Source organism: Lactuca virosa, chromosome 7 (genome assembly GCF_052849685.1).
Source record: "Lactuca virosa cultivar CGN04683 chromosome 7, Lactuca_virosa_CGN04683_v6, whole genome shotgun sequence".
Lineage (NCBI taxonomy): Eukaryota > Viridiplantae > Streptophyta > Magnoliopsida > Asterales > Asteraceae > Lactuca > Lactuca virosa.
Genome location: NC_136432.1, coordinates 285,782,443 through 285,795,256, shown reverse-complemented (window position 1 = coordinate 285,795,256; position 12,814 = coordinate 285,782,443). Strand labels below are relative to the sequence as shown.

General features: G+C 39.8%; 1 non-coding gene across 1 annotated transcript; it reads right to left on the bottom strand.

Moving 5' to 3' along the window:
- Window positions 1–11,986: 11,986 nt before the first annotated feature.
- On the bottom strand, window positions 11,987–12,093 carry LOC145128061 (small nucleolar RNA R71). The gene has a single exon (XR_013716663.1). It is a non-coding gene; the product is annotated as a small nucleolar RNA R71 (small nucleolar RNA).
- Between the last annotated feature and the right edge of the window lie 721 nt (window positions 12,094–12,814).

The following is a 12,814-nucleotide window of genomic DNA, read 5'->3' as shown; positions in this document are numbered from 1 at the left end:
ATCCTGCTCCCTCACCTTTAGTTGATGGTATCCGGACCTAAGATCGATCTTCGAGAAATAGCTCGAACCTTGCAACTGGTCGAACAGGTCATCGATCCTCGGCAACGGGTACTTGTTCTTTATCGTCGCTTTATTCATCTCTCTGTAATCGATGCACATTCTCATGCTCCCGTCTTTCTTCTTTACAAATAACACAGGGGCTCCCCAGGGTGATGAACTAGGTCGAATGAAACCTTTGTCCAATAACTCCTGAAGTTGTGTCATAAGTTCTTTCATCTCGGTTGGTGCTAATCGATATGGTGCTTTTGCTATCGGCGTCGTTCCTGGTAACAAGTCGATACGAAATTCTACTTGTCGATCAGGGGGCAATCCGGGAAGATCTTCGGGAAAGACTTCTGGATAATCACACACCACCGGAATATCCTGCACTTCCTTCTTTTCCTTCTAAGCATCGATCACGAACGCTAGATATGATGTACACCCCTTGGCCAAACACTTTCTGGCTTTCATTAGGGAAATGATTCCAGAATTTACTCTGCGTTTGTCTCCATACACCATAAACGACTCTTTCCCTAGCGGGTTTACTTTAACTATCTTCTTCCTACACATTATTTCGGCATCATTGGCGCTAAGCCAATCCATTCCTAAAACTATATCGAAACCATTTAACTCGATAGGCAATAATTCCTCGTGGAACTTATTCCCATCCAAGTCAATGATGATATTTTTCATACGATGGCTAACAGGTACAAACTTGCCACTAGCAATCTCGACTATTATAGCATTAACTAGTCTATCTACAGGCAAAGCTAGTTTTCTACCAAATTCATGCGATATAAAGGAGTAATTGGCTCCAGAATCAAACAAAATTTGGGCAGGCAATTCGTTTACGAGAAAGGTACCTGAAGCGACATCGGCTTCTTCTTTCGCAGCTTCGAGTGTCATCTGAAAGGCTCTCGCCTTCGGATTTGGTGGCAGATTGGGTTTCGCTGCGCCCTTCTTCTTCGGGCAATCCCTCAAAATATGCCCTTCTTCATGGCACCCATGACAGACGCTGTTAGTGAAGGTGCAATTATTGGCATAATGCCCTGGCTTTCCACACTTGTAACAAGTGAGTTCCACGCTGCACTTCCCATCATGTTTCTTCTTGCACCTGTCACACCACTTGGCTTCGGCTCCTCCTCCGAATTTTCTCGAACCAGACTTCGAGAATTTGTTCTTTTTATTGGAACCTAACGTTCCTTCAAACTTTCTCTTTTTGCCAACTTCAACCTTGCTGGCGGCTCTCCCCTTAATCATATCTTCAACAGACTTGGCAGCCCAGATAGCTGCCTCCAAAGTATGTGCCTGACGTACTGGCACCGCATACTCCCATGGAAGTCCCTTTGCGTACCTGTCAATTTTCGCCAGCTCATCTGGAACAATACGCAAAGCAAACTCCATTTGTCTGTGAAGTTATTCGTATACTCGTCAACGGTCATACTCTCCTTCTTCAACGTTAGAAATTGGTTTTCTAACTCGAGCACGTTTTGGGCCGAGCAGTACTTGCGCTTAAAGTGCACCAAGAACTCTGCCCAAGTCATTTGCAGTGGCTCATTAGGGCTTAGGGTTTTTCCCAATGTGTTCCACCAACGAGCAGCACTACCCCTGAACTGACGCACTGTAAAGGTGGTTTGTAACTTGCCTTGGCAATCACAAGTCATGAAAACCAACTCCATTTCCGAGATCCAGTCCATTACTCCGACAGGATCTTCTTTTCCAGTGAAGGTTGATGGCTTGCAAGTCATAAAGTCCTTATACTTGTACCCATTTCTCTCCACTCTGCCCTCGTGGTTATTCCTCCCAACCACAAGCGGTTCACTATGACCAACCGATCTGCTGTTGTTCCCTTCTTCAGATCGATCGTCATTTAGTTCACATCGTTCAACAGGAACTGATGGTTCATCCCTGTTGTTCAGCAACATTTGCCTCAACTCCTTCCTCTGTTCAGCCATCATGGTCTGAATCATAGTTCGTACTCCAGCCATAGTGATGGGCTCGGGTGCAGCCCCTACTATCGGCACCTGTTCCACCACTTGAGGTTGAGGTTGTTGGTTTCTGTTTGCATTTCCCACTCCACTTCTAGTTTTTGCCATTACAATCTATATACCGAATAAGGCGAATTTAGGTCTTATCCTTGTTAGATATTTTAATTCCCTTATCACTCCGAAACGTTTACATGTTAGTTCTAATCTCGTAATCATACGCTTAGAATCCTACACATATAAGGTTTCCAGATCCGGTCGGCAACAGACCATAGATCCGAACAATTAATGGCATATATGGCAACATATAGCATTTAGCACATAAATGCATTTTAGGCACCTTTCCTAAAATAAACTAGTGCTCATGTCTAAAATATGGCAGACACTCACCTCACAATCATCACTTAGCATTCTAAGTTTAAGTCTAGAAATCGTAGGATATTTCTTAGTTCGCTTAAACTAATGCTCTGATACCAACTGTGACATCCCCTAATTTCTCGGCCAGAAAAGACCGATTTAATTTATGCTTTTTAAAATAAAATCAGAGAAATCTTTTCAAAAGATGTTGCGGAATAGGTCCCCAAAATAAAAATGATAAAAGTTTATCAAAACCATTCTTTAAGAAGGTATATATTTTTCCATATATATCAAAACCTCGGGATGTCATGTTCCGATACAGATCAAAAGCATAAACAAGACATTATAAGCCTTTCAACAGTTATTTACAACTACTGGCCTATAATCCAAAAATCTCTCCTCATCCTCCGACTATGCTCGGGGTCCACTACCTGTAATCATAAAAAGATGAGTGGGTCGGGCTTGGGAGCCTGGTGAGCATATAGGGTTTTCAACCCACAATAATAATAACTTATTAAGTTCACCAATTAACAATAACCCTGATTACCCATTCCCGTTGTCCTCACTTTACGTCCCTAAACACCTAACACAAGGGACTTAGCCTAAGGAATATCATCGGGTTGGACACTACTGCTAAGGGGACTCCTCATCCATACATGTCCTAAAGGCAACCATGAGGGGGATTGGAGTACACCAAGGAACATTTAGTTCATCAACACCTACAAGTTGCGAACCTGCTAGTGTGCCACTGGACTGTCTAGAAAGTCCGTGGTCGTCATCTATACTCCGTTAGACAACTTCACCAATAACACCAATAACAACACCGACACCGAGGCCTCTCATCATTTTAACACCCACCGACTATTTTGTCTACCCATGTTCTACGCAACATATTTGTAGATAAAATACATATATAGTTTAAAACTTGTATAAAAATCCATTCAACAGTCACCTCAAATAAACAATTAACATATTTACACATAACACGTATTTTAAGCTAAATACTTCATATCTATGTGTAAAGTGAAAGTAACTACACACTCACATGTTTTGATGAAAATCGGGCAGCAATTTGTTTCCTAAAACGTTCGTTTCTAATAAAACCGGGAGTTTTATTGAGAAACCGGGCTCTGCAAAGGTCGGGCTTCGAAACCGAAAAGATAAATTTTCTGGGCTTCACGGGCACTTCGTGGCGTATTCCGGGGCTTATAATCGATACCGGGGCTTTAGGGGATGTTAAGATGAAGAAAATATGAAGAAAGGGGTGAAAGATGGTGATTTTCTAAATGTATCCGAGAAGGCTCGCAGCCTTCTATTTATAGGGGCCGAAGCTGCTGATCCAATGGCTGAGAAGTCTCCACGCGTCAGCAGATCCGAAGTCTCGCACGTGGCTGCGCATGCGAGGGCCTCGGTGTCACCTCCTGATTGGACCGAGGTCTAGTCCGAAGTAGGGTTCTGTGGCAGTCTTGCGAGGGTTCGGACACGAGGGAAGAGGGTACGTGTCGCCTTCTCAGTGGACCACTTCGGATCAGGCCAGGAGCTCGGATGACTCATATGCTCGGACACGTGGCTCGCATGACTCACCAATTTCGGACACGTGGCACGTTCTAAGCGAGGGTGACGTGGCCGAAGCCACCTATGCGAATTTTCTCGGTTTTTGTGCAAAAACTTCTAAAATCCATAACTTTCGCATACGAGCTCCGTTTTGACGTTCTTTATATGCACGCGTAGGTAAAATTACGCTCTACAACTTTCGTTTAGACTTCATCGGCGAATTTTGACTTTAATTTTTAAATTATTATTTTTAACAGACCGGGACAGGAAATCCGTTAAAAATTCATAACTTCTTCATCCGACGTCCGTTTTCGTCAGACTTTTTACCGTTCTGCTACTATTTACGAGACCTTCGATTCTCGTTTAGGTCGTGTCGGCTAAAAATCACTCGATCTAAAATTCGAGTTTTTAGCTGTCTACTGCTAAGCTGAAACTTCGAAAAATCATAACTTCCTCATACGAAGTCAGATTTTGGCGTTCTTTTTATACCTACTCTCGGTTTAATGAACACTACAAGTTTCGTTTAGATCACTAAGGCTAAAAAGTAGTTTATCAAAAACTCACTTTTTACGACATTCAGCACCGAGCCGGTTTTGTCATGAAACTTCGACAGGTCATAACTTCTTCGTTATAACTCAGATTTCGGCATTCTTTATATATCCGTAATCCTTGTCACAACCACTACAACTTTCTTAACAGATATCGGCTTTATCTAAAATTTATTTTCGACGCTAATTTTTATTCTTAATTAATTAACTCCTAGTAATTAAGCATAAAACACATAAAACACGTAGAATTCACATAATTCCTTTTTCATTTCTTCAAAATGAGTTACAAAGGTTAACCTAGACTATCACCTTAATATAAATGCCTAGGCTAGAAACACGAGTGTTACAACATCTCATAAGCATAACAAGATAATTATATCAAAGACAATTATCTACCAATTACTCTTGTTGGTGGGCCGGCATTGTGGCCTTAGACCCACCCCTACTTAAAGGTAACTCACCTCGATGTCGTGTAGCGTTTGCACTGTCCTCGGTGTGAAAGTCGGCTCGCCTCGACTCCTCAATCCTGTCACAACTAGGAATTCTAATGCTTTGAAGGATAACATTTTAACTAAAACTTGAAAGCATGTATGATGCTTAACCAATGACAATAAAATTCCATCAAACACTCTATAAAACACTTCAAATAGTCAACAAAAGATTGGAAACTCTAAAAATCCCGGCTTAAGTCCATTATGGACTAGGATTTTCTTATTGGGCCTAATGGGCCAATAAGCCTCCAATTTGACTATGTTGGGCTTAGAACCTTCAAATGGACAATAAATCAATTCTTTTATGCATATTGGGCCGTGAACCACCTCTAAAATCCCAATGGGCCGAAAACCTACTTAATGGACTCATGCTTTCGAACAAAATCAAGCCATGGCCCAAGATAAACTACTTCCTTCCTCCTAAGCCTAAGAATTCGGCCCAACTACAAAAGAAATGGGGAAGAGTTGACTTTTAAGGTTGCCACCTCACTATTACACCTCATACTTCCATGCATGGACCAACATGCATCTATAATGGTCACCTCAACTCTCTCTCTTCTTCTTCCTATTACTTGCGGCCGAGAATCAACACACACACACACACAAAACACTTCATACTCTCTCTAAGTAAAACATTCAAGAACATCCCTTCCCTCTCATCAAGACTTTTCGAGAATTAGAAGCATTTCAAGGAGATTTCATCCAACAATCACTCCAAGCTACACTCTAGTGGTAAGATCTTGCAAATATATTTCCTTTCTACACTCATTCACTCTTCTTACCACTTTAAATCCATGATCATACTCCTAGAAACATACTAAGTGCGAGATCCACCCAAGAAAAGCTTGCTAGGGCCGAGAATAGCATCAAACTCTTCCATTTCTCTTCAAAACCGAACCCACAAACTCAAGGTGAGTTCATACCCCTCTATTTTCGGTTTTCATATGTTTTATGGGGGAGAATGCAAGTAAAATGTGAAGATCTATGTGTATTTGTATGTTATGTGTGATTTCTTGTGTTTTTGTGGTAATACGTGCTAAAAATGAAAGATATTTCGAGATCTATAGTTCAAGAAGGAAAAATATGTGAACTAGGTCATATTTCAACTAAAATGTCAAGATAAACTAATATACAAGCTTTAAAATAACATACTACAACATAAAACTCATTATTGGACTATTTTTGTCAAATAAACAAAAGTTTGGGAAAAAGTTGTCATTTACGGTTTTTACAAGGTTTAAAATGCCAAAACAGTTAAAATGGAAATTTCTATGAACTTTATGCTATTCAAAGGACTAAAAATGAAATTTATGGCTTATTGGGCTAAATTTTGGGCTTTTCGGCCCATAGGCCCAAACTTGCGAAAAAATGGATTTAAGGGGGCTGAAATGGTAAATTTCTCAAAACAGTGGGTAGAAAGGTAAATAATTCTATTTATGGGGTTTAAAATGATCATATTTGTTAAAAATGATTGAAAATGCAAATATTTTGGATTTTGGGTAAAAAGTGTAAAAATTGCGAAAAAAAGTGGACAAAAATGCAAATCTTTTAACTAAAGGGTTGAAAACTTTCTAAAATTTACTTTTGGGATTAAAATATTATTTAAATAAGTGTTTGGGTCAAAGATGTCAAGAAAAATGGTTCAAGGACCTAAAATGTCATTTTTTATAAAAAGGGCAAAAATTGCCAACTTTACAAAATAAGGGGCTGAATAGGTCAAACTAATGTTTTTGGTCAATTATGTTGATAATAATAATAATTGGGTCAAAATATACAAAACTTTATAACTTTTGGGTTGTAAATAAAAAAGTAACTATTTTATAAATCTATAAATCGTCATAAAACAAATTCGTGATTTATACGACATATCGATTAAACAACTCGCAACATTAATTCTATGCAAAACAAGTAAACGTTCAAATGGTTGGGCTTGAGAGATTCTAATCATGCTTAATGGGCCTTCGTGGCTCATTAACATGGCTTTTGGGCCCAACATAAATAATACATGTTATTGGGCCTCCTGCGACCCAATTACGTGCTTAAGGGACCCTCAATGGTTTTTACATGCTATTGGGCCTCAGTGGCCCATTAGCATTACTAGTATGGTCCAAATAAATCTTATGCGAAATGGGCCAACGCGCTTTTCGTATACTCGACAGCCATAAATAACATACGAAATTAGTAGGGCCTAGTAGTCCTCTTCTCCTCGTCTGTTAGGCTTACCTTCTCTTCAAGTAAAATAAAATTTGTTCATTAATCAAGGTTAATCAAATTCATGTGGATTTAGTGAGTAATAACGGGTGACACTAATAGGTGTCGGTCGTAGTCTGTAGTTGTAATCAAAGTCTCCTGGAGGGAGAGCGAGAGTTTGTGTATAGATCTATACGGGGGTGACTCCCCCACACCTAAGCTGTTCGCTATAGTTAGACTCGGCCAATCTAGGGTGACAAAGTTTTAAGATCAAATTTCGGTGTTCATTAGAATGCCAAGACAGACGAACTAGTCATTATCATGCATGGTTATAACGACTCACGTAAAAATCCGACATCATTAATCAAGGGAAATCATATTCAGTCGATGTAACGATTCAATAAAGCGAAACTATCATAACTTTATATCGGAAAACATCGGGTTTTCCGGGGAAACCAATCTTACTCATTTGTACTTTAAAAAACTATAATGCAAAACTTCTCATTTATTCACGTATTGAAATCACTCACGCAAATACTTACAGGATCATCACCACATTTTCTAGAAAAGATTTAATACAGAAAATATCAGATTTTCTGGGTTTTTCAAATGACATAAACTGTTTCACATCAAACACACTTATGAACTCACCAACATTATATATGTTGACCGTTTTCAAAATAACTTGTATTCTCAGGTAATCGTTAGACAAGGAGGCATCCAGTGTGATGAAAGTTTCTTTTCTAGTTGCTAATCACCAAACACTTTATATTTCGAAATCATGTAATGTAAACCTTGCACTTGATGTAAAAAATGCCAGTTGTACTATGTAATGGTTGGTGATGCATGTGTTATGTTTCATATATATTCATTGTGATGATATTTCAATTTAAGTCACACGAGCCCTCGGACGTTTCCGCCGTTTGGTGCGGGGGTGTGACAAATCCCTACACGACAACCCTTCTAAGTTATCAATCTGTACCCACAACCCCTTCAAGGGTCAACTTGAATCCAAGTCAAAGTCAAAGTCAAAGTCAACCCCTGGTCAAGTCAACTCTTTGGTTGACCAGACTCGCCGAGTTGGTCTGCCAACTCGCTGAGTTCCTTTGCCCACATAATACTACAAACCCGTCCCCACTCATCGAGTCTAGCAAGAGCTCGACGAGTTCGCCTTCAACAATACTTTAGCCAATCTTCAACCGACACGGCGAGTTCTTCCTTGAAATCGTCGAGTTCATCTTCAACATATGAATACGTCCAGCCTATGACTAGCCTAGTTGTAAGAACAACTCGTCGAGTCCATCTTCAAAGATTGGGAGATTGCCTTGGACTCGCCGAGTGTGTTCTAGCACTCATTGAGTTCCATGACTCCCACGTCCAAGGCAAACCCCTAGCAGGATGAGCGTTCCTTCTACTCAACCAAAACCATTTCCAGAAGACGTTTTTGGGGAAAAAGAATCTTGACTCGCCGAGTCCCTCCTTGTCCAAAACTATACAGTTGATTTTAGTGGGACTTAATGCATCCAAATCATAGATCTGACCTCCTAGGGTCCCTTTTACACGTAAAGCCACGAACTTGATGTCCATGCATGGGGTCTTTGGCTCAAAAAGCCATAAAAGATGATCTACAAGATGCATGGGGTGTTTATGGCAACAAGGTGGGCTCCTTTATGCCATAAAGACCCCCAATAACCCCAGATCTGAAGCACAAACTAACTTCCAATACCTAATCCCGAATACAACCTCTCTAGGGCTTAGAAAGATGTAGAAAATGGCCCAAAATCAAGATCTAGACAATGAATAGACAAGGTTTCAGCTTTATACCTCTGATAAGCTGGAAATATGCTCAAAACTCTGGATCTTCTTGTTCCCCCTTGATCTCACAAGCCTCCTACTCTTCTTCAAGCTTCAATCACACAAAGTAACACCACAAGGCTCAAGAACACACTAAAACGGCTAGGGTTTCGAGTTAGGGTTTGCTCTGGACGATGGGGGATGAGTTGAGGGGTTATAATGTGTTTAAATAGGGTGCAAACCCTCAATTTAGGGTTTCATTCAAACAGCGTCTACTCGCCGAGTCGGTCTCCCGACTCGTCGAGTAGGCTACTTAAACTTCCCGCAGATCACGACTCTACTCGACGAGTTGGGCCTCCAACTCGTCGAGTCCTAGAGAAAATATAATAAATACTTGAATTAAAGACATACCAGGAATCGGGTGTTACATTCCTCTTTGCTATTGTGCCAGGTTTCAGGCAAATCCTCGCGAGCCCCATATGACTGTGTTAAAGAACATCTTCTGATACCTTAAACGAATCACCTCACTCGGAATTTGGTACCCTTCCAACTAAGGGTTCTTCATGCAAGCATTCTCAGATGCTGATCTTGGAGGTTGAGGTCTTGATAGAAAAAGTACAACTGGAGGATGTCAACTTCTGGATGGTGATATGTGCATATTTGGCTATATATTTAGTATAGATTTTTGTTATTAATTGGCTAAATTATTGCAATATATGGACAAAAGGTACTTAATTGTGTTTAAATTGTATTTTCAGTCTAAAAGATATGCTCGGAAGCAAAAGGAAGCAGGAGATGCGATCGAAATCTCAGGAATTGAAGAAAGAAGAAAAAGAGCCAAATCTTGAAGGACTTGGCGAATCGGAACGTCTACTCGACGAGTACCCACGAATTTTCACGAACTAAAACATAAAAGTCCTTGCCCTACACGGATTCTACGAGGGGACTCGGCGAGTCGGGTGGCTACTCGACGAGTAGCCTCTGTTTTCTGAAAACTATAAACAGAGGTCAAATTCCGAAACAAAACCCTCTCTGAAATTTTTGGAGGATTACCTTGCGACTAGGAAGGCTGCTGGAGCTCTGGAAATCGTGAGAGTCAACCCCAACTTCAATTCTAAGAAGATTAAAGGCAACATAAGTTTACTCTTTACTTTATCTATTGCTTTAATCATGTTTGAACTACTAGATATTGTTTTTGAGTTGCTTTCTGCTACAATTATGAGCTAAACTTTATATCTTCCTTTTAGGGTAGGAAAATTTACAACTATGCATTGATTTGTGGTTGGATTAATTGTTAATTGGTGAATTTTGTTTTATTAAGCTTGTTAAAGAACCTTATGCATTAACGATAACTATTTTCTATTAATTATCAAGTAATTAAGCTGCATGAACATCTCTTAATTGCTTATCTCATGTGATTTATGTGAAAGCATTGTTATGTGTCTGGGATTAGCGAACGTGAAACTAGGATTAACTAGAAAGTGGGTAAATTAATGTGCGAGCTTGTGTGATAAACCATCAACAAGAGGTTAATTGAACAACCAATTTAATTAACCACTACAAGTTTTATTTAACCCGAATAATTAACTAGGAAATTTATTAGTTTAATCAACTGGCCACTGTTTGAATTAATTAGTTTTCTAAGGGTTGGTAATAGCGAATGTGAACCTAATCACTTTAATTAGTAGCTAATAATAATTAATCCCTTGCACTTGCCATAAAATCAACCATAGGAGTAAATGAACCGAACCTAAACAAAAGTCTTCTTATTATTGAATTTAGTTGATTTTTACTTGTTTTAGCTGTTAGTTATTTAATTTGCGTGTTAGTTAGTTTATCTAAGTTTCTAGTCTTGCAAAACTAGAGAGAAACCCTTTTACTTTTATTACTTGTTTTAGTTAATTCTAGTTATTAGTTTAATTGTCGTTTCCTGAGTTCGATACCCTACTTGTTCAACTATACCACCAATTGACAGGTCCACTGCCTTTTGTGTGTCTAATTCATATTTTAAAAGTAGGATAAAACTAGTTCGTTTAACACATCAAGTTTTTGGCGCCGTTGTCGGGGAACGGTTTAAAAATTAATTCTAATTTCTAGCATTATCGATCCTTTGTGTAAGATCTATGTTGCACAAAGTTACTGCTTTAGTAATTTAGTTATTAGGATAAGTTTTAAGTTTTCTGTTTTTAGAATTTTTGTTTGATTTATTTTTGTTTGATTTATTTTTGTTTTAGCTCTGTACTCGCCGAGTGCAGTCGAAGCTACTCAACGAGTCCATCGCTGAACACATAGTTTCGTTTTTAGTTTATTTTTGTTCTTTTCACGCGTGTTTTCTGTTTTGATTGCAGTACGTTTATGACCAGAGGAGGAGGTACACCTTTGATTCCACCACTTGAAAACCCGGAAGCAACTTTGACAAAGAAACAAAGGAAAAACCATAGGAGAAACCGCAACATCGAAGAATTTGCCGTTGAAGAATCTCAAAGCTGTTTTTAGTAAGAAAAAGAGCAAGAAAGAGGGAGAATCCAACATCTTTTCAGTGGCAGACGAAGACCCGAAGAAGGAAGATACTGAGTACGAAACCGAAAAGGAAGAAAGCGAGTTTGAAGAAGGAAGCGATTTAGAAGGTGAACTAGCTAACCCTATGGCTAACATTGATGAAGTTCCCTTGTGTGAATGGAAGAAAAGGATGCGAGATGATACCGGCCCGAGACTCATGCAACCCACGATTCCCACAACTGCCACCTTTGAACTTAAGGGCCACATACTTGCTCAACTTAAGGAAATTCCATTCTACGGGAAGGATCATGAAGACGCATACAAGCATCTAGACGAGGTCAATGATATAGCCGACTACTTCAATGTCCCTAATGTGGCTCGCAACACTGTTTTGCTTCGTATGCTACCAGTTACATTCAAGGGAGCCGCGAAGGATTGGCTAAAATCACTCCCTCCAGGATCCATCACTACTTGGGCTAAAATGAAAGAGGAGTTTATAGACCAATTTTTCCCTCCTTCAAAGATAGCCAAGTTGAAGAAAGCCATAGCCAATTTTGAACAACAAGCGGTAGAGTCACTTTATGAGGCATGGGAGAGATATAAGGGCTTATTAAGGAACTGCCCACATCATGATCTGAACAGTCAACAAGAAGTCTCCATTTTCTATGATGGAGTGAATGTGACAACTAGGCAGCTCCTTGATTCGCAAGGACCACTCACAAAGAAGGCACCCCCGGTGATAAAGGTCCTAATTGAAGAATTCTCTAAGCACTCTAGAGAATATCATAACCCAAGGAATAACCCAAATCGAGGGGTAGTGAACTCAGTTACTGATAGCATGGCAGCAGTGATGGCTAAGTTGGGGAGTTTGGATCGAAGAATGAATAAGATGGATCAATCCATCCACGCTATCCGGGTGGGATGTGAGAATTGTAACGGGCCTCATTTTACTAGAGATTGTGATTTGGACGAGAATGGGAACCGGAAAGCACAAGTGTGCTATTCTAGTGGCGATAAATATGATGATGATTGGCGAAAACCCAAGAAAGAATGGCTCCCGTACGATGAATACAAAAAGGCAAAGGAGGAAAAGTTTAAGCAAAAGGCAAGGGGTTTTTATCAAAAGGAGGAACCGGTGCAAGAAAAGAAATCAGACTTGGAAGATATGTTTACAAGATTTGTAGCCGCGTCCGAGAAAAGGCACAATGATACCAACGCTGAAATGAAGGAGCAACGAAATATGCTTAGAGAGCACCAATCTATGATGATGGATCAACAAACTATGCTTAGGAATCAACAAGCATCCATTCATAACATTGAAAAACAGTTAGGCCAGCTTGCACAACAAATCAACCAA